The sequence below is a fragment of the Chelonoidis abingdonii genome, chromosome 8, assembly GCF_003597395.2.
Source record: "Chelonoidis abingdonii isolate Lonesome George chromosome 8, CheloAbing_2.0, whole genome shotgun sequence".
In the NCBI taxonomy this organism is placed as follows: Eukaryota; Metazoa; Chordata; order Testudines; family Testudinidae; genus Chelonoidis; species Chelonoidis abingdonii.
Genome location: NC_133776.1, coordinates 65394966 through 65416351, shown reverse-complemented (window position 1 = coordinate 65416351; position 21386 = coordinate 65394966). Strand labels below are relative to the sequence as shown.

General features: G+C 49.7%; 1 pseudogene; it reads right to left on the bottom strand.

The window, feature by feature from the left end:
* Window positions 1-20805: 20805 nt before the first annotated feature.
* On the bottom strand, window positions 20806-20919 carry LOC116820035 (5S ribosomal RNA; annotated as a pseudogene).
* Window positions 20920-21386: the final 467 nt, after the last annotated feature.

Below are 21386 nucleotides of genomic sequence, written 5' to 3'. Positions count from 1 at the left end.
GGAGTGTGGGAAGGGAATGAGCTAGTTCAACTATTTTAACCCTGAAGATAGGTCTGGATTCATAATGAGCTTGGGGAGAAGGGTTGGTGTCCGGTCTTATTTTTCACCTGACCTGTTTTGCCCATCCCTAGAAGTGGCCATGCCAGGTTGTGTTGTGCATTGTGTGGTGCAACTCTAGTGGTTTAATCAGTGCTGCGTGTGAATATCCAGGCAGGCTATTGTGGGAGTGGAAAGCTGTGCACATGGGCACAAAGAGCAGAACAAGGAATGCAAGGACCCTGATTCTGCAGTAATTAGAACTCGGCAGCATTGCCACCTCATTACTCATGCCCAGTTTGCTGGAATGCTAAAACTGTACTATAATGTTCAGCCAACAGGTGACACCATGCATAACATATATTATCCATATTATGGTAAGAGCCATACCCGGTGGTATATTAACATATCCTAGAGAACACATCTCTTGTATCTCTCTCCATGATGGAAGTTCTGTAGCCTGACCTGCAACCTACCAAGTAAAAGGAGTATGTGACACCCAGCAGCATAGGGAAGCTACATGCCTGTTTTGCATGCTGAGGACCACATGGAGGTCCATGTCTCTCAGACATACCCATCCTTTCCTTTTTTTCCACCATGCTCTCAAGAATGAGGGCACAGAGGGGCTTAAAACTGATTTCTACACAAGGCTTGCTCATGCTCCCATTAATGTCAGTGGGAAAACATAAGAATGGCCATACTGGGTCAGACCAATGGTCCATCTAGCCCAGAATCCTGTCTCTGACAATGACCAGTGTCACATGCAGGGACTGACAGAACAAGGCAATTTCAGGTGATCTATCCCCTGTAGTCGAGTCTCAACTTCTGGCAGTTGGAGGTGTAGGGACACCTGGAGAGGGGGGTTGCATCCCTGAACATCTTGGCTAACAGCCATTGAGGGACCTATCCTCCATGAACTTATGTAGTTCTTCCTGAACCCAGTTATACTTCTGGCTTTCACAACGTCCCCTGGGCAACAAGTGCCACAGGCTGACTGTGTCGCATGATGAATTACTTTCTTTTGTTTGCTTCAAATGTGCTGCCATTGGGTGACCCATGGTTCTTGTGTTATGTGAATGGGAAAATAACACTTCCTTATTCACTATCTCCACTCCAGTTATGATTTTATAGACCTCTATCATTTTCCCTCTTTAGTTGTCTCTTTTTTCTAAGATTTTTAATCTTTTTCTATGCTCTCATCATACAGAAGTTGGTACATCCCCCTAATCATTGTCGTTGCCGATCTCTTTGCCTTTTCTAATTCTAATATATCTTTTCTGAGATGGGGTGACCAGAACTGCATGCAGTATTCAAGGTGTGGGAGTACCATGGATTTATATAGTGGCATTATGATATTTTCTGTCTAATTATCTATCCTTTTCCTAATGGTTCCTAACAGTATGTTAGGTTTTTTGAATGCTGCTAAACACTGAGCAGATACTTTCAAAGAAGTAGCCATGAGGACTCCAAAAGCTCTTTCTTGAGTGGTAACAGCTAATTTAGACCCCTTCATTTTGTATGATTTCCCACTGTTTTCCATGGCAGCAGAATCACCTCCTCCATGTGTAGGGATATGCTTTGTGTTTAATCTTATCTGTTCCCACGTGTAGCTGTCACTCAGGGTTGCACTGGAGCATGACAGCCATGTGCTCCCTGCTTCATGCTGTTCAAGGATTTACAAGATTAAGGGCACATGCAGACATAATCGTTAAAGCCTAATTGTTAATGCACCTGACTAGGAGCCTCCCTGCATTGGTTCCATGAGCTCCTCAATAACTGTGGCTGGACAGTCCTGGATTGGTGCAGTGCCTCAGAGAACAGCGAAGGAGACCTGACAGCTTCTGTGCTATCATGTTCAAGCCACATTGCATCATCTGCCTTGTCCACTTCCCCACTGAATACTAACGGGGTGTGTGGGAGGGAATGCAAACCCCACACCACACAGGAAGATGTAAAGAACAGCTATGGGCTTGATCAGCCCTGCCACACTGCACCTGCGAGGCACGTCAAGGAGTTCAATCTGTTTGACTTAACAAAGAGAAGGTTAAGGGGTGACTTCATCAAACTTAATGAAGTGTTTGTTCCCCATGTAGATATTTAAGAATGGGCTCTTCAGTCTAGCAGAGGAAGATCTAACACGATTCAATGGTTGGAAGTTGAAGCTAGACAGATTCAGACTGCGGATAAGGTGTACATTTTTAACAGTGGCGTTAACCTTTGGAACAATTTCTCAAGGGTTGTGGTGGATTCTCCATCATTGACTCTTTTAAAGACTGGATGTTTTTCTAAGAGATCTGCTCTGGGAATTATTGTGGGGCAGTTCTCTGGCCTGTGTTATACAGGAAGTCAGACTAGAAGTACACAGTGGTCTCTTTTGGTCTTGGAATCTATGAATCTATGTCAGGTCTGGAGGAAGGGTCTTAAAAGGGGGAGGCCCAGAGTGGGAGAAAGCAGCACTGGGCAGAGAGGAAACTTTTCATCCATGGCTCCCAGAGGGGAATGTAGCAAAGGACAAAGACTGCTCACATCACCATGGCCAGTTTGAGTCTTCTGAATGGAAGGTGTCCCAGATCACAAGTGTCTGCCCTCCCACTCCTGGGAGTGACTTGCCTGAGGGTGATGAACTGTATGACTGCTGCCAGGCACTCCTTCCCAGGAGATTGGTCTAGAGCCAGCTTCCATTAATTAGTTTGTTTTCTTTCCTTTGCCACTTTTGGAAATGTCAACTACAGATGGTCCAAGGCCACTGAGAGAAAAGTGGGCTGCACCCTCAACAATTATCTCAGATATTTTCTGATAGCTCACTGAGGACGTGAAGCAGGCTGCAGCTTGCTGAGGGCTCCCTGAAGGAAGGGAGGCCTGGGGCACATTTGGGACTGTTTGTTTTCCTTTCCTTTATTCCTAGAAGGAGGAAGCTTCAGTGGAAATCAGCCAGAGGGCTGAGTTTCCATCCCCAGACCAGTATAGCGGACTGCCTAGACCTGGGTGACAAGGAACTGAGTGAGTACAGGACTCTGTCGTGCCCCAAGGCAGTTCTGGGGAGGGACTAGACCCAGGTCAAGGGGCCACAAACATTATCTGTCTGGGATCAACAACCAGTGTCAAACTATGGTAGTGAAGGGGCCACTGACACAGTTAATCTGTCTTTATGGTGTTAATACCTATTGCCAGTTAATGGCTGGATCCTGGCCACATGAACATATGCAAGTCCCTCTGCAATTAGTGAAGGTTGCCCATGATTAGCTGGGGCAACGATTAACCCTATGTAGATTCAAATGAGTCCCTCATGTCTTGTCAGAACGGATGGGACAATCAGAGCAAATCCAGGTGAGACGGTGACAGTGTGGGATTATCCTTATCAAAGACATGGCTGTAATAGTCCCGGCACCCAATTGTGCAAACAGTCATGCAGGCAGTTATTCTTACTGCTTACTCCTAAGGGTTTTTCATGCCAGTTGCAGGATCATACCCCAAAATGCTCGAGCTTACACAAGGATTCTGCAGTGATGGTCTGAAAGCAGGAACCATTTTTTTAGATTAGGCCAGACTGAAGGGCTTGGGAAGTTTCCAGCCAACACTCTAGAGGGTTGTTGTCTGAGGGAGGTCTGGACAATTCCCAACTGGTGATTTGGCTTTGGCTTAAATTGTGCTGTCGAAAGATAAGATACCGTTAACTAAATGTCTCAGCCAATAGCTTTCGGGAACAGAGGCCCTAGGCCTAGGCCAGTGAATGCATCTGCAGATCTGTAGAATAGTCTTTCTGGAGACTACCTGGGAGAGGGCCACAATCCAGGGACAGGCCATGGCCCATAAGGCCCCATGGTCCATAAGGCCCCAGACTCTGAGCAAAGAGAAAGGATTAGAACACAACCCGCTCCAGCTAAGCACTTCAGTGGTTTGAGACACAGGAGAGGTCTGGTTAAGTGGCACCTGTTGCCCTCTGCACTGCAAGTAATGCTCAGCTCTGGCAAAGTCACCGAGACTCAGCAATTCATTTTTAAACCATAAGGTTGGGCAGGGTGGCACTAAAAGCTGTGGTAGAGAGACCCCAGGCTAGCACACACTAGCTGCTGGCCAAGCTCTCCTGCTGAGTAAATACACCCTTGTTTCCAGCTATCCCCACAGCTGGCTGGCTGGGCAGAGATACCCTGCTCTAGTTTAGCCCAGCAGCTGGCCAGCATCCCTGGCTGGGCAGCAGTGCCAAAGCTGAGGTTCTCTTTCAGCAGGAGAGACAGTGACCAGAGTGAGCTCAGAAATCCAGTATGAAGGCAGGATGCTCAGCTGGCTCATTTAGGAAATCATCAGTAATGCCTTTTTTATAGTGTCCTGCCTCACAGGAAGAAATTAGGGATCTGGATTAAGAGTTTAGCCTGACTGCCCAATTTACAGCATCTGGGTGCAGCTGGAATTAACCCCAGACTGAAGCTATAAGGGAAGGGCACCCAGGAACCAACCCTGGATTAGACACTCAGCTAAACAGACAGCTGAGGAAGAGGAGGGTGGAGTGAGGGGACAGCCCCTGAGAGGAAGGAGGCGTGGTCACTGTAGTAATAAGAAAAGGTGTGGGATGCTTTGGGGTTCAACCCAGACCAGTAAGGGACTGTGTCACCACCTGCCTTGCAACTTGGGGTACCTTAAATGCTGGGCTACTATGGCTCACAGCCCTGCCACCAACAGCTCGTGTCCAACCCTGGCTTCTTTCTGCAGAGTGACCACAACAACTTCTCAGTCTCGAATTTTCCCCAAACTGTCTGGTCTGCAGTGTCCAGCCCTTTCACTGAACACTTACAGAAGCTGTTGCGTTTGTTGCCTTTTAAAGAGACAGTATCCAGCAGCTTGTTCACCCCCATTAAGGTAATAAACATCTGTTGTAATCAAAGCCCTGAACTGGTTTATGGTAAAAGTAAAAGAAGTTTATTAATCCAAAAGTCATAGCTTTAAGAGATACCAAGTGTAAGGAATACACATAGAAAGGTTGACAAAAAAACCCAAGTAAAAATACGCTTCTAAGCCTAAAACTTAATTTCAGCTAGTTACAGTTGTAGCCTGAACCAGTTTCTCTCACATACTCACTTCCCAGAGACTCAACCCCCTTGGCTGAAGGATCATCATTCTGTGATTTTCAGGGCTTTGGAACCTTTAGTGCCTCAAATGATGGAAGCAAAAATGGCTTTTTCTTTCTCACTACATCTTCCCAACATTCACCGATCCTGCTTTAAGAGGCAGGAAGCTTCCCTGGGGCAACAGCCTCCACCTCCCAACGACAGTGTCACGTAGTTGTTTTTTCCCGCTTAGTCTCTTGATGGCTTTGTTTACCTTGCATGTAAACGTGCTTTTCTCTGTCTTTGGTTGTACCTTGCATAATTTATAATGGAGACACATTCGAGTCTAGGCATACATTTTAGGAACATTATTGCAGCACATATCTCTACAGTCCTTTGCAGGTTTTCCGTCCACACATCATGCAAGAATATTAATGATCAGTGAGTTCATAGCTGTCCAATGATATACGACATGCCACCTTTTGGGTATCTGTCATGAGAACAGTGTGCCAGCAGGCACTGGGGTGCTCCTAGGGTTAGTGAAATAGATGCCTTTGTTGATTAAGGAGATTTGGCCACTGTAGTAATGAGAGAGGATGAGGACGGTGAGTTCATAGCTGTCCAATGATATACGACATGCCACCTTTTGGGTATCTGTCATGAGAACAGTGTGCCAGCGGGCACTGGGGTGCTCCTAGGGTTAGTGAAATAGATGCCTTTGTTGATTAAGGAGATTTGGCCACTGTAGTAATGAGAGAGGATGAGGACGGTGGAGTGAGAGAAGCTCCCCTGGGATGAAGGTGAACCCGCTAGGAATAAAGAAGGAATGGAAAGGAAGCAAATCCCTTCCCTCTCCAGGTTAACAGAGACTGGTTTGAACCAATACACAGACAGACCGACAGACACACGCACTTTTTAGAACATAAGCCCATTGATGCACTCATTTGCATCAAGTTTGGGGTGCATCCTAAGAAACATCTTAGTGTGCCTCCTCCAAACCCTCCAGGCCAGCCCTGTGCGCAGTGGTGTGATTATAGTGGGTGGGAATCTGCTATGCTCTGGAGATGAATGCAGCAGGCGTTTCACAGCCTGCCCAAACATGCCAAGGCCTGAAGGGGGCAGCACAGCCACTGGACTACATTCTGGACTCAGTTACATGAATACAAATTTGCAGTGTCTCCAATACCTTTGATTCCTTTGGATTTACACTAGTGTAAAGGTTGGAGAATGTAGTCCACTGCCTCTGAGAGGTTACCCAGCCTCCCACTCCTGCAGATGGACAGCCCAGCCAGGGGCACAGACCTATAAAGGATCCCAAATGTTCTCAGAACTGCTACTGAGATGCCAGAGAGAGTTGAAAGCTCCCTGAAGCCTCCCTTGGCCCTGACACAGTAGATGCTCTGCAGCTTCCCTCTCTTCCCCTGACCCTGTTTCCCACATGTCCCATTTCCAGTTCAGCTGATCGTGAAACTAACAAGCCATTGTGACTCCACTGCTCTTCATTAAAGTTCCTTCTGCCACTCCCTCCAGTTCATCCCAATGCTTCCTCTCCACTTGTCATCTCTGACAGGGGAACAACTGCTGTCAGCCCAATCCTTACTTTAAAAACAAAACTAAAAATTGCTGCAAGAGGCATTTTTATGAAAATCAGTGGAAAGAAAATGAGCTTTTCCCTTCATCAATCTCCTTTTTCTTTTTACATCTCAAAGACTCGGGTTAACCCTTTAGAATGCAGAGCATGCATATGGCGCTGCATACCCTTATGGCGTGATATGAATAGTAAACATTCATAATCAGCCCCTTAAAAGTTGGATGTCCAGCACATGGATCTACTAGAAGCAGGAGGGAGGGTACAATTAGGTTTCTTATTGCTCTCAGATGTGAGAAGTTGGTTAATCATGTTGGAGAATAGTCAAGGAGGTCAAGCTTCCAAGGAGCCGCTCTGTGTGGCAGCAGATCTGCGGCTGGAGTTCAGCCCATAGACTGAGGAGCAGGTAGATCTGATGAGGCCACTCCAGAACATTAGGGCCAAGAGAGTAGTGGGAGGAAGCCCAGGAATGAATTAGCATGGAGAATGAACCCTTTTCCTTATTCCCAGGAAAGAGAGTAGTCACCAGTGGAGCAATGTTGGAAAACATGGGACTGAATGAACATGGAGCCAACGACCCCTTCACCAGGGTGCAGTCCTTTGGTGGATTGGTCCAAGGAGGTCACAGAATTAGTACAGAGTGGAATTCTCCATCTTACTGCAATTAATAGTGATAGGCCCTCCAAAGCCAGGCTGGGGCCTATTGGTGGAGCAGAACAAACCTCTCAGTTGCTGATGGACTGGTGGTCCCCCAGAAGAGATCAAGGTGCATAGATAAGTATGGACTTCTTTTGTATTTCCTCTGCACTGGCATCACCCCTCTCGCTTCCTCAGCAATGCCTCATTCAGAACCTGGTACAAACTCACGTTCTTGTTATTCATAGATTCCAAGGCCCAATGGGAGCATTGTGATCATCCAATCTGATCTCCTGTATGACACAGGCCAGATAACTTCCCCAAAAGAATTCATAGAGCAGAGCTTTTAGAAAAACATCCAAACTTGATTTAAAAATTGGTAGTGATGGAGAATCTACTGTGATCCTTAGTAAATGTTTCCAGAGGTTGATTACTCCCATTAATAATGTACTCCTTATTTCCATTCTGAATTTGTCTAGCTTCAACTTCCAGCCATTGGATCATGTTAGACCTTCCTCTGCTAGACTGAAAAGCCCATAATTAAATATTTGTTCTCCATCTAGGTACTCATAGACTGTAATCAAGTCACCCCTTAACCTTCTCTTTGTTAGACTCCAGGCGGCCAAGCTATTAGATTATCATTAAAAGACGTGTTTTCTAATCCTTAATCAGCCTCATGACTCTTCTCTGAGCCTTCTTCAATGTTATCAGCATCCTTCTAGAAGTGTGGGCACCAGCACAGGACACAGGATTTCAGCAGCCGTCGCACCAGTGCCAAATCCAGAGGTAAAATAACCTCCCTACTCCTACTTGAGATTCCCCTGTTTATGCATCCCAGGATTCATTCATCTCTGTGAAGCCCAACTTACTGCTAAAGCAGCAGAAACCCCTGAGCTGTGACGGCCGCATGCTCCTGCGGAGGCAGTGCCTGCTTGCTGCCGCTGAAGAAGAAGGATGGGTGTAGAGCAAAGCAGCCAGCAAAGGAGCGGCTGCTGCTGCTACTTCATGCCCAAACTATTCCCAAACAGCCAGGAGCAGAGGAAAACGCTGCTGCTAACCCCCTTTGGTCTGTTTCTGTAGTTTGTAAAGATAAAACTCCCCAGAAGCAAGCTGCCTGGGGAAAATCTCATCACAACAGTCTGGAGCTGGGCTCTGGCAATTTTAGGGCTGGATTCAAATCACGCTCTGAGGCAAGGGGCATTCAGAGCTGGAGATTTGGTTCAGCTTCTTCTGCTCAAAAGAAGCAAAAATTCACAGGGCAGTGCAGAGCAAAAGGACAGGCAAGGATTTCCGAGAGCTGATTTTGCTCATTGTGAAATCAGACATGCCCTGGTGTTTCTCTCTCCCATTCTGGGAAACATATGGGGCCTGCAGGACATTTCCATTCCCCCCTGTGCAGCTCTGCATGCTCCTCTGCTTCCACTGTGCTGCAAGAGGGCAACTGCTGTCCCTTCCCCATGCCTTGGGTGCAGAAGGCCCTGAATGCTCCAGTAACGGGGCATCCTGCTGTGTGATGGAGGAAGGTGTGGGGAGCTCATGCAGGGAGTGGGCATCCCTGGTGCACTGTGGAATACTGCTTTGTGGGGGCTTGATTAGTGCTATCATGGACGAGGGGTGGGGATAGGGCAGGCAAGGACGGGAGCTTAGCCAACGGGTCAACAATGAGGCAAATCTACTGTAGGACCCCTCTATGTAGGAAATGAGGGGCTAGGGGTGGGGATTGCATTTCAGGAAGGCTCTGGGAGCCCTAAGGCAACAGTAGCAGCTGTGGAATTGTCCCACGGCTGCTCAGCTGCAGGGTTGGGCAGATCCTATCTCCCCTCAGCCCCTGTGTACATCCCACTGAGGTGGTGTACGGGTCCCAGGATCTGGGCCTAAGCACAGTTCACTGTTGTTCCAGAGAGGGAATTAGCAGCGAGATCCTGACACCCTCCATGCTGTATCCTTGGGATGCCTCTCCTCTCCCTAGGCACCATCACTAAACTGCCTCACTCTGCCTGGCCAATGCACTTGCTCTCCCTGAGAGCAGGGAGACATTTGATTTCCATTCTCTGCACACAGTCACCGGGATTCCTCTTCCCCTCTGCTGACAGTGCGTCTCACCATGCAAATGGTGACTACGCCATCTGTTGAGAGAAAGAAAAGCTTTCCTCAGCCTTGGGAATCCTGCCATGCTCAGTTCTCCTTCAGACACAGGGATTCCACTGTCACTGCAGAGACAGAGAGAGATGCCTTTCTTAATCTTTTCCTGAGAGAGGTGAATTAATGGCCAGGGTTTGTCTCCCGTTGGAGGAACGGTCTGATTTCTTCAAAAATCTGGAGACCAGTCCTATGGGAAAATACATTAAGGCTTCTTCATCGTAGTACAGGAGTGGGACCAGTATACAAATGTGTCGGTTTTCATAGTTATCATTGACAGGCGCTTTAGATATGCTGAAATCAAAAAGCAGATACTTGTTTATTCCATAATAACAATAAAATTCAATGGTAAAAATTGTATTTAGATACAGATATTCTCCACATGCACATGGCTGGGCAGATCCTCAGCTACTGTAAATTGTCATCGCTCTCTTGAACTTTCCTGCCACCCAGAGCAAACCCAAGCTCTGAGTATCCCTAAACCTCTGACTGCCAGAACCTGGGACTGGACAACAGGGGGATGGATCACTCAATAAATTTCCCTGCCCTGTTCATTCCTTCTGAAGCATCTGGCACCGGGCACTGTTGGAAGACAGGACACTGGGTTAGATGGACCGTTGGTCTGATCTAGTAGGGCCATTCTTATGTTCTTAAGTCTATGGAGCCACATCATAATTTACCAGCTGAGAATCTCTCCCTGTGTTTTTTCTGGACTTCTCTATCTATGCATCACTGAAATCAATGGAAGTCAAATCAGACCCATGAAGTGTATGTTTTTCACACTGAGTGTGCTCCACTTTTTTAGCCACTTATACTAGCCATATGTGATGTGAGGCTCTTCCAATCCACCCTGCCCTGGTGATGCAAATTGCTTAAAGGCAGTGATCTCTACATTGCAGAAGGTGAGGGATCTCCTGGGATGGTTTGCATCATACTCACAAGTGTGTGTTTTTCAGGGGATCTGGCTGTGTAGCAGACTATTTTTTTTTTAATTTCCTGGCTATGATTGTTGCCAAAAGTTATTTCTTCTGGCGATGTTTGCTAACTTCATCCCAAGACAGTGCAGCAGACAGGAGTCTTTCTCTTGCTCCTTCCATTCTAGCATCACTGTAGTTGTCAGTGATGTCACCTCTGTGATGTTAATTTCTCTCTCTTGTTTTGCATTCATCTACTTTCTAACCCTCAGGAAACAGTCTAATTTCCATGTGTATGTCAGCTTGGGTGCTAGTCATTTTCCTAGGGCCTAGGGGTGCCATGAGGGAACATAATATTGAGAGAAAAGGAGAGATACTGGTAGCATCTTAGGAGTGGAGGGTAGGTCAGGACTGTAGGATGAAGCAAGTCCTATGCCCCACAACTGCCCTCTATAAGAAACGTCCCTCCTTTCCCAGCCTGTTCTGTTGGTGCCAGGAATCGGAGAAGAGATGGGTTGCATGGGGAGGTTAGCCCAGGGTTTGGTAGAAAGGCAGGAAAGGAGCAGAATGGAGTCAGTATTGTGCCAGAGCAGAGAGGCACATCAGACAGCCAAGAGGAAGCAGGATGGAGAATGAGGCTGCAGGCCAGTTACGGGGAGGGTGGGGGTCACAGTTCTTGGGTGGAGGGGTGGAGGGGTGGGCTACAGAGGAGGGAGACAGGGAGAGTAGGAATGAGGAGGGAGGTGGCCTCCTGAGCTGGGGAGAGGAAGGGAGAGGAGGTAAGAGGCTGGTGATGAGATTGTTGCCCATCCCATGCTAAAGGGCAGCCAAATTCTGCCCTCAAGCAGGGCCTGGCTGTGCTCCCTGGGAAGTCAATGAGAATTTTGCCATAGGATCCAGTGGGAGTTGGATCAGCCCCTTGACTGCAGCATCCCCACTGGCATTAATGTGATGGGCTGCACAGGGGTAACTGAAAACAGGGACTGGTCCGCTGAGTCTCCATTGTGGTTGGACTTATCATAGAAGATCAGGGTTGGAAGAGATCTCAGGAGGTGTCTAGTCCAACCCCCTGCTCAAAGCAGGACCAATCCCCAATTGAATCATCCCAGCCAGAGCTTTGTCAAAACAGGCCTTAAAAACCTCCAAGGACAGAGATTCCACCACCTCCCTAGGTAATCCATTCCAGTGCTTCACCACCCTCGTAGTGAAATAGTGTTTCCTAATATCCAACCTAGATCTCCCTCACTGCAACTTGAGACCATTCCTTCTTGTTCTGTCATCTGCCACCACTGAGAACTGCCTGCTCCATCCTCTTTGGAACCCCCCTTCAGGTAGTTGAAGGCTGCTATCAAATTCCCCCTCACTCTTCTGCAGACTAAGTAAACCCAGGAAACGGCTGTGGGAAAAGGCTTGCTGACAAGCTGAGGTAAGAAGAAGCCCAGGCAGATAGCAGGGCTGGGTTTGTCTAGACAGACCTTATCCGTTGGAACCTAGAGAAGAGGGAGTGCCTGGACTCCCTACCTACTATCAGGTAAGGTGATGTGCAGCCCCTGATATAAAGGGATAAGGACTAGTGAGAGACCTGAGGTAAGATGGTGGAAGGATCAGGGGCCCAGAGTCAGGGGCTGAAAACCTGACATGTGGACTTTGGACTCTTGTTTTTGGACTCTTTGTTATCTCAGAAGGGCTGGAATTAAACCACGATCTGTCCGGAAGACTGAGTCACAAGAAAAAGCAGACTGCTGCAGGACTGGGAAATTAGGACTTGTCATTCACCCCTAGTACAGTTCTACTAGTACCAATGGTGGAAGCTGTTGTGTAGACAGGACTCAGGATTAGACAACATTGCAGTAAAAGAAAGAAAACATAAAATCATCACTGATAAAGAATTGGGGGGAGTGGTAAATAATGAAGAGGACTGGCCTCTGATTCAGAGTGATCTGCATTGCTTGGTAAACTGGGTGCAAGCAAGCAATATGCATCTCAATACTGCTAAATGTCAATGTCTACATCTAGGAGAAAGAATACAGGCCATACTTATAGTAAGGGGGATTCTATCTTTGGAATCAGTGACTGAAAAAGATTTGGGGGTCTTGGTGGATAATCAGCTGAACATGAACTCCTAGTGTGACGCTGGGGCCAAAAGAACTTAGGTGATCCTGAGAGAACAGGGGAATCTTGACTAGGAGCAGAGAGGTTATTTTATCTCTATATTTGGTATTGGTGTTATTGTTCCTGGAATGCTGTGTCTAGTTCTGGTGTTCATAATTCAAAAAGGAAGTAGATAATTTGGAGATGGTTCAGAGAAGAGCCATGAGAATGATCAAAGGATCAGAAAACCTGCCTTATAGTGATAGACTCAAAATAGACAATCTGGCTTAACAAAGAGAAGGTTAAGGGGTGACTTGATTACAGTTCGTAAGTATCTACGTGGGGAACAAATATTTAATAATGGACTCTTCAATCTAGCAGAGAAAGATCTATCAATCTAATGGCTGAAAGCTGAAGCGAGGCAAATTCAGATGGAAATAAGATATAAATTTTTAATGGTGAGAGTAATTAACCACTGGAATAATTTACCAAGGGTTGTGGTGGATTCTCCATTACTGACAATTTTAAAATGAAGGTTGGATGTTTTTCTAAAAGATCTGCTCTAGGAATTATTTTGGGACAGTTCTCTGGCCTGGGTTCTGTAGGATGTCAGATTAGGTGATCACAATAGTCCTTTCTGGCCTTGGAATCTATGAAAAATGTCTGAGTACTACCTACACGACAAGATTGTACCCTAACTTTCACCCGATGAGCTTTCCTGGTGATGCATTGTGGATAATAATTTTCTGAGTCTGAGTCTGGTCACAAACTTATTTTTCCTTCTATTTTTATGCTACTTGTGACGTCACCTACTTTGCAGGCCTAAACAGCATAGAAGCTGATTTATTAAATTACAGCAATCTTCTACTTCTTTAAGCAAAGGCTAATGTGTGAAATCTCAGCTAACCTGGTGTCAAAGAAAGCATTGCCATTGACTTCAATGTGGCCAGGATTTTACCGGTAGACTTTCTCTTTTGAAATCCTACAAACATGGTTTTGCTCTTTGGCGGAAATGTCTCCCATTGCTCTTTAAGTCTGTTATTAAAAAGTACCAATCTGTTTGAACACAGAAAATGATGTTTAAAATATGGCCCGAAGGAGGGGCACTTGGATGGGGAATATGAAGGTTTTCTCTATAGAGACTGCTACACACACAGTGGTAGCCTCAAGTGAATGTCTCTCACAGACAAGCTGATGTTTCATTTACAGGAGTTTATATAGGCTGCTGATAGACCCTTAACTGCAGCAGCACTGGTTAGTGTTTATAATAATGAAAGAGCTGATTAAAGGTGGAGCTATCACCTTAGTCACAGAGGGAGAACTATTACGAGAGAGGGGATCTTGATAAAGGAATAAAGTGCCCCCGCTAGAAAATACTTGACCTGATTTTAGGAAGATGCCCAATTTTCTCCCTCTCTTGATGAAAGGAGATGGATGCAGCTTATTCATATTTATGCCCTTCAATCACCATTGAAGAGGAAATTGCTTTTGGGGAACCTCTGGGCTTTCCCATTGACATCTGGGATCCTGCTGTGTGGTGGTGATTTTAATGTAATGTAATTCAGCTGGGGTAGAGGAGGGGCTTCCACCACAACAGTGAAATTCCCCTGGACATGAAATGTACTTAAACACGATTAGTGAGCAAGCTGCTTTAGGGGATGTACTGAGACAATGCAATCCTCCCAAATCTGGATTTACATATGGAAAAGGCACTTCAGGTAGTGGGGACCAAGGGAAGGTCTGTTAAACCCGATTGTTCCTCCACGATGATGTGATCCTAGCCCTTACTTGGTCGTTTGACCACACTATCCCAAGTGTGACTTGAATGAAAACAGCAAATTGAAACAAGGAGACACCAGGCCTGGTAGCAGGAGCATTCTCTTTTGCAAGAGTCAGAAAGCCAGTGGAAATGCAGGGGAAAGGTTTACTTTAAGAAAGACATAATTAAGCCTCTTACGTGCATGGGGCTCATTAATGGAAGAATGGGATTTTGTCTTTCATTATAATGCAACAGACCACACACATTCACCCTTGCTACAGCACATAAGAGAATCCCTCCCTGCTTCACCAAGGGTGCCTCGTGTGCACAGAATTTTAAAGAGACGTCTCATATAAATCTGGATGTGCTGTGGCATCCCCTTGGCAGCTCCAAGACTGCTCTCAGGTCTGCAAGACTGCGGAATAGCCCAGCAACTCTCAAGAGATATGCCCTGCCCCTTGATCATCTCAGCGACATGACACAGATATGAAATAAGGCCTTTCCTGGAAAGAGGATCTTTCAGACAGGTGGATAAAGGGAATCAAATGCATTTATCTGCAAATCAGATTATACTCTGGGAGACTAGAGGCGTGAGAGAGGCATTGTCTGGAATTTGAAATGAGATTTAAAAGAATAATTAAGGTTTCTGCCACTGAACAACAGAGATGAACTGGGTGGGAATAAATCAAATTCCACTAGGAAGAGGGGAGCTGAAATATATTAACGTGTGTCCCTCAAAATTACCTCAGGGTGTCCTTGCATGGAGACAGTGAGGTCACTCTCATTGTAAATGAGACGTGATCAGCTATAAGATATTAATGGAGCCCAGCACCCAGAGAGTTTTGGAATCACTACGGTAACTCCCACTCTCAGAAATCTCTTTCTGGTTGGGCTAGAACAGCCATGTTGACACAAATTTCCCTTTTGCTTGAAATCGCACACAAAATCTTTTATTAAAAAGCCCCTCAGATGAGTTAACAGCTGGGAGAAGCCAGAATATAATTAATGTCTTGTGAATCAGCCCCAGGAGTGCTTTTTGGAACTGGGATTTACTCCATTTTTATATGCAGCCTTGGCTGTGTTTTACATTTTTACTGAGGGGAGCAAATGTCAGCAGCTCCTCTCCACTCCAGTCCCCGCCCCCCACCTCAGAGGTACCAGCAGAACAGTTCATCTTGGACCACGCATGAAGGAGGCATCTTTGTTTAAAATAGACTTTGGACTGTGCCGCTAATTGAGTGATCTGGCCGGCCACAGAGCTTTATCACACAAAGATGTCGAATCTGTCCTGACATTCAGGACATTATTACAAGTCATTAAGAAAAAAATCAGACACTGGGAAGGGACAAGATCAATTAGGCCATCCTGCCCTTTCCCCCCGCAACCAACACAAGATAGTTCCTGACAGGGCATGGCTCAGTACTCTCTGGGGGATTCAGAGCCTGACACCCTTACTCCAGCTAAGTTGCGCCTTACTCCAGGAGTAGACTAATTTATTTCAAAATTTAAGTCTTTCTCCATAAGTTTATCCCTCCAGACCCTTGAGCACTGAAGTCTCCCTAAATTGACATTATCTTCCTGGCACTGAGGAACCAACAATGGGCATGTGTTATTCTAGCCAGCACACACCCTTGTGCCACATAGACTGTGTCTACACTGCACAGTTAGCCCGGGTGATTCACACCTAGGTCTCAGCACCTGGGTTAGCCTGGCCTGGGTGTGACCATTCCCACTGCAAACCCCTACCCAGTGTACTGTGTTCTCAGGGCTTCTGCACTCACCCATAGCCCATGATTCTATGTGCCGAGACTCTCTAGGATTTGTCTCCATCAGCTGTGGGAGAACTTGTCTGTCCTGCAGGGGAGACTGTGGGAGGACACTGGAGAACTATCTCCACTCAAGTGATTTTTGTCTTGAGTCCTCACTGCCAAGCGGGTGGGTTCCAGCCCAAGTGAAAACAGAGCCTGAGTTCAAACTCAGCCCCCTAGTTGCATAAGTCATAAAGCACCTCCAAACCTAAGTTGGAGATTTCCTATGTGGATGGCAGGGGAGTTGGGCAAAACCCAGGCAAGCACCTGGATTAACTATGCCGTGAAGACATATCCATAATGGGAGGCCATTTTATGGAGACCTTTTCAATGGTGGAGAACATTGGGCCATATTCATCCCAGATGGGACCCTGTCGTACTCAATACAGTAGCACCAGCAGTGATTTTGTTCTGTTAATAGAAAAATAGCTATAGACTCTGATTTATCTCAGGTGAAACTTTCCAATTCCTCACAAATTCGATGTGGGAGGTGATGCTCCAACTGCGGGAGGAGCGCTAGAAGATAAAACCAGTTTGAAGAATACGAGCTTTATCTCCACATTTGCCTTGGTTCTCCAGCAAACATCAGAGCAGGACAGTGACTTAGCCATTATGTTCAATGCTATCATGTGGGAAACCCAAGTCAGATGACAGGTGTCGCTTTCATCCTGCATTATGCCGGGAATGTCTGATTCGGATATGGTAAGACAGCAGCAGTGCTGAAGAGGCTAGTGCTGTATAGACAACCTAAGTCTCTGGCTGGTACTAGCTGTTATTCCCGTGGGTGCAGTGGTGGCAGATGTTGAGACTAGGATTCCAGATCTTGGACTTGGCTGGCGGAGTTTTACCTAGAGGTCTGATGCTGCCATGCTAAGTAACACTTTACTCCATGGAGACAATTTACAAAGTACTCGGCCACAGTAAGAGTGGCAGAAGGTAGCCCAACATTAATAATTAAGCCCACTAGCTAATCGATAAAATTATTAGCGCTAGGAGAATATTGCCAGACACTTTCTGAGAATATAGTTTGAATTTGTAAGGAACTTGCTTCATCTGAGTTCACATCCCTTCTGTGTTTGTTTTCCATGGATAGTCTCCATGTAAGTTTCCTGGCAGAAACAAGCATGGATGTAGTACATGTGGTTAGATATTTATGCAAAGTAGGGCTGTTGGGGAAATTTGTCCCCACAAAAATTGTTGACAAAACAATTTGGTTTCCTTTAAATTCTTCAGCTGCCAAAAAAGATACATTTTAAATGTTAAGGTTTTGGGGGTTTGTGATGAAAAATTGAATATTTCTTTATGAAAACGACTTTTTTTTGACAAAACTGTCCATTTTGTCGAAAATACCATTTTCTTTCTGAAAATCATTTTGACAGCAAATTTCCAACCAACTGTAGTGGGATTTGCACATTTGGAATGACGTGTCTTCACTCCAGAAGCCTGATTCAAAGTTACATTAATCCAATCTTGGAACAGAAACGGTACCCGGTGATCTAAGGGACCAATCAAAACAGCTCACATATCACATACACAGAATGCACTGCTTGTGAACAAGCTACAGAGCAAGGATTACTCGCTGATGTTATGTGTTGAGTGGTTTTGAATGATGATTGAATTTGAGAAAACAAGGTTACTTACCTTTGTAACTGTTGTTCTTCGAGATGTGTTGCTCATATCCATTCCAGTTAGGTGTGTGCGCGCCGCGTGCACAGCCGTCGGAGAAACTTTTACCCTAGCAACACTCAGTGGGTCGGCTGGGCGCCCCCTGGAGTGGCGCCACCATGGCGCCGTATAAATAAAAAGAGAGAGATTGGATCCTTCGATGTCGGCTCTTCCTATCATTGTGAAGCAGAATTCACCAAGCGTTGGATTGTTCACCCACTAATAGGGAACGTGAGCTGGGTTTAGACCGTCGTGAGACAGGTTAGTTTTACCCTACTGATGATGTGTTGTTGCAATAGTAATCCTGCTCAGTACGAGAGGAACCGCAGGTTCAGACATTTGGTGTATGTGCTTGGCTGAGGAGCCAATGGGGCGAAGCTACCATCTGTGGGATTATGACTGAACGCCTCTAAGTCAGAATCCCCCCTAAACGTAACGATACGGCAGCGCCGCGGAGCCTCGGTTGGCCCCGGATAGCCGGCCGCCCGCCCCCCCCTCCCGCCGGGGAGGGGGAAGGGGTTCGGGCCCGGTGAGGAGAGCCGTTCGTCTCGGGACCGGAGCGCGGCCGGAAGGGGGCCGCCTCTCACCCGTTGCGCACCGCATGTTCGTGGGGAACCCGGTGCTAAATCATTCGTAGACGACCTGATTCTGGTCAGGGTTTCGTGCGTAGCAGAGCAGCTCCCTCGCTGCGATCTATTGAAAGTCAGCCTTGACACAAGACTTTGTCTCTCCTCCTCCTCTCTCCGAGCGAGGGGGGCCCTCCGCAACGGGCTCCCCGGGGGACGGCGGCAGGGCGACCCTCGACGGAGGAGGGTCCGGCCGCCGTTGGAGGAGGAGGGGGCAGGGCGACCCTCGACGGAGGAGGGTCCGGCGTCTCCTCTCTCTCCTCTCCTCCCTCCTTCCCAGCGCCGGGTTGACCTGGTGGCCGGGCGGGACTTGGCGCTGGCTGCCAGGAGCAGGGCGGTGGGCTAGGCCGACGCTGGCCGGGGGCAGGAGGGTCCGGCCGGCTCCTTCCCTCGCCGTGGGCTCCGGGTTGACCTGGTGGCCGGTTCGCTGTCGCTGTCTGGTTTTTCCACAAGTCCCTTCCGCGGCCAGGTCAACCCGGTTCTCCCTTCGACGGTCGGGGGCTCCGGGTTGACCTGGTGGCCGGTACGCTTACTTTCTGGGTTTTTTCCACCGAGTCCCTTCCGGCGGCCAGGTCCACCCGGTCTCCCATCGGCGGCCAGGTCCACCCGGTTCTCCTTCGACGGTCGGCGGGCTCCGGCTCGACCTGGTGGCCTCGTTCGCTTTCCGGGTCCGGGCGTCCCCTCCCACCCCCCCACCCGGCGGCAGGCACCCGCCGTTCCCGTGGACTCTGACCGGCTGGGTGGGGGGCGGGGCTTAATAGTCCGAGCCGGAGCAGGTTCGCGGGGAGGCTTAAGAGTCGAGCCGGAGCGGCCCGGGGGAGGCTTAATAGTCGAGCCGGAGCAGGTCCGGGGGAGGCTTAATGGTCCTCCCGGCTTCCGCTCCGGGGAATGTTTCCCTACCAAGTTCATTCCAGCGCCCGGTCACCGGTTCCCTTCGACGGTCGAGGTTCCGGGTTGACCTGGTGGCCGGTCGCTTTGCTGTCTTGTTTTTTTCCACCAGTCCCTTCCCGGGCGCAGGTCCACCCCGGTTCTCCCCTTCGGCGGCCAGGTCAACCCGGTTCTCCCTTCGGCGGTCGGGGGCTCCGGGTTGACCTGGTGGCCGGTACGCTTACTTGTGGGTTTTCCACCAAGTCTTCCGTGGCCAGGTCACCGGTTCTCTCGGCGGCAGGTCCCCCGTTCTCCCGCGGCCAGGTCACCGGTCTCCTGGGGCCAGGTCCACCGGTTCTCCCTTCGACGGTCGGGGTCCGGGTTGACCTGGTGGCCGGTAGCTTCTTTGTGTTTTTTCCACCAAGTCCCTTCCGGGCCAGGTCCCCGGTTCCCTTCGGCGGCAGGTCCACCCGGTTCTCCCATCGGCGGCCAGGTCCACCCGGTCTCCCTTCGGCGGCCAGCTCCACCCGGTTCTCCCTTCGACGGTCTGGGGCTCCGGGTTGACCTGGTGGCCGGTTCGCTTTCCGGGCCGGGCGTCCCCCACCCCCAGCCCGGGCAGGGCACCGCCGTTCCCGGGGAACTCTGACCGTGTGGGGGGGGGGGGGGGCTTAATAGTCGAGCCGGAGCAGGTCCGGGAGGAGGCTTAAGAGTCGAGCCGGAGCAGGTCCGGGAGGAGGCTTAAGAGTCGAGCCGGAGCAGGTCGGGGGAGGCTTAAGAGTCGAGCCGGAGCAGGTCCGGGAGGAGGCTTAAGAGTCGAGCCGGAGCAGGTCCGGGGGGAGAGACGGCCGAGGGGACGGAGTTAAGAGTCCTCCCCCAGGCTCTCCGGGGGGCTTCCACGTCGTGCCCAACTGTCCAGGGGTGAGGCTTAACGGTTCTCCCCGGGCTCTTCGGAGGGGGCTGGGTCGTCCCCCGGGAAGGCGGTCAAATGTTTCCAAGTCCCCCTCGGGGAGCAGGTCAACCCGGAGGAGCAACCGGGTTGAGCCGACGGTCGGTCGGTCGGGAGCTGATCTCAAGTTTCCCCACAGGAGGGCAGCCCTTCGGCCGCGGCCGCCTTCCATGGGCCCGATCCAAACGACCGGGGGCAAGTCACTCTCGGCGGCGAGGAGGGTGCCCTGGGCGGCTCGCCTGGCGGCCGGGACCGGTCTCGGAGGGCCGATCCTTTTTTTCCGTTGGTTTCCCCCCCGCCCCGTTTTTTTATTTTTTTTTTTGCTCCGGCCCGGGGACCGGGGCGACCTTCCAGCACTCCCTGCGGTCTCTGGGCAAATTTGGGAGGGGGGCCGGCGGCGGGGGGGGGGGGGGGCGGGGAACCACACGCCGCCTTGGCCGGGCTGCTTCTTTGCGGGACTCGGGGCGGTCTGCGGGCCGGCGGCCGGCCGGGCTCAGGGGTCGACGGGTCCGGCACGGCCGGGACCCCGGGACTCCGCCTGGCAGCGGGGAGCCGTGGCTCCTCCGTAGGGGCGGGGGAGCCCCAGACCCGCCGTCCTCGGGGCGGGCCAGGCCTCGCCTGGGCCGCTCCTGGGGTTGGGGGTGGGGGACGGGGGAAAGGAGGGAGCTGCGCGGGAGCAGAGAAAAGCTGCCTACGGCACCTGGGATTCCCAGGCGGTCACCATCCAAGTACTAGCCAGGCCCGGGACGGTTTACCTTCCGAGATCGGACGGGGGGGCTTTCGGTCCGGTATGGCCGTAGGCACCCGGCTCCGCGCCTCCTCGTCCGCTTGACGCGCCCCCCCCCCCCCCCCCCCGCCGCCGGCCTCCGGGCCTGCCCGACGGCAATGGTCTCTCTCTGGGCGATTTTGGGGCAAGAGGGAAAAGAAAAAGAAAAGAAAACAGCTTTTCCGCGGGCCCGATCCGGAAGACCGGGAGGAAGTCACTCTCGGCGGCCGAGGAGGGCGGGGCCCGGGCGGCTTGCCTGGCGGCGGACCCGGTCCCGGAGGTCCGATCCTTTTTTTTTTTTTTTTCCTTCCCCCCCTCCCCCTTCCCCGTTCCCGGCGGCCAGGTCCACCCGGTTCTCCCTTCGGCGCCGGTGTCACGGAGTCCCCGGGCGATGCTCTGGAACTGCTCCCACACAAGCCAGGCAGGACTTTGGGGAGCCTCCTCTCCCTCGGAGCAGACTTGTTCAGGGCAAGAAGCTCACACGTCTTCACCTCCCGGGTCTT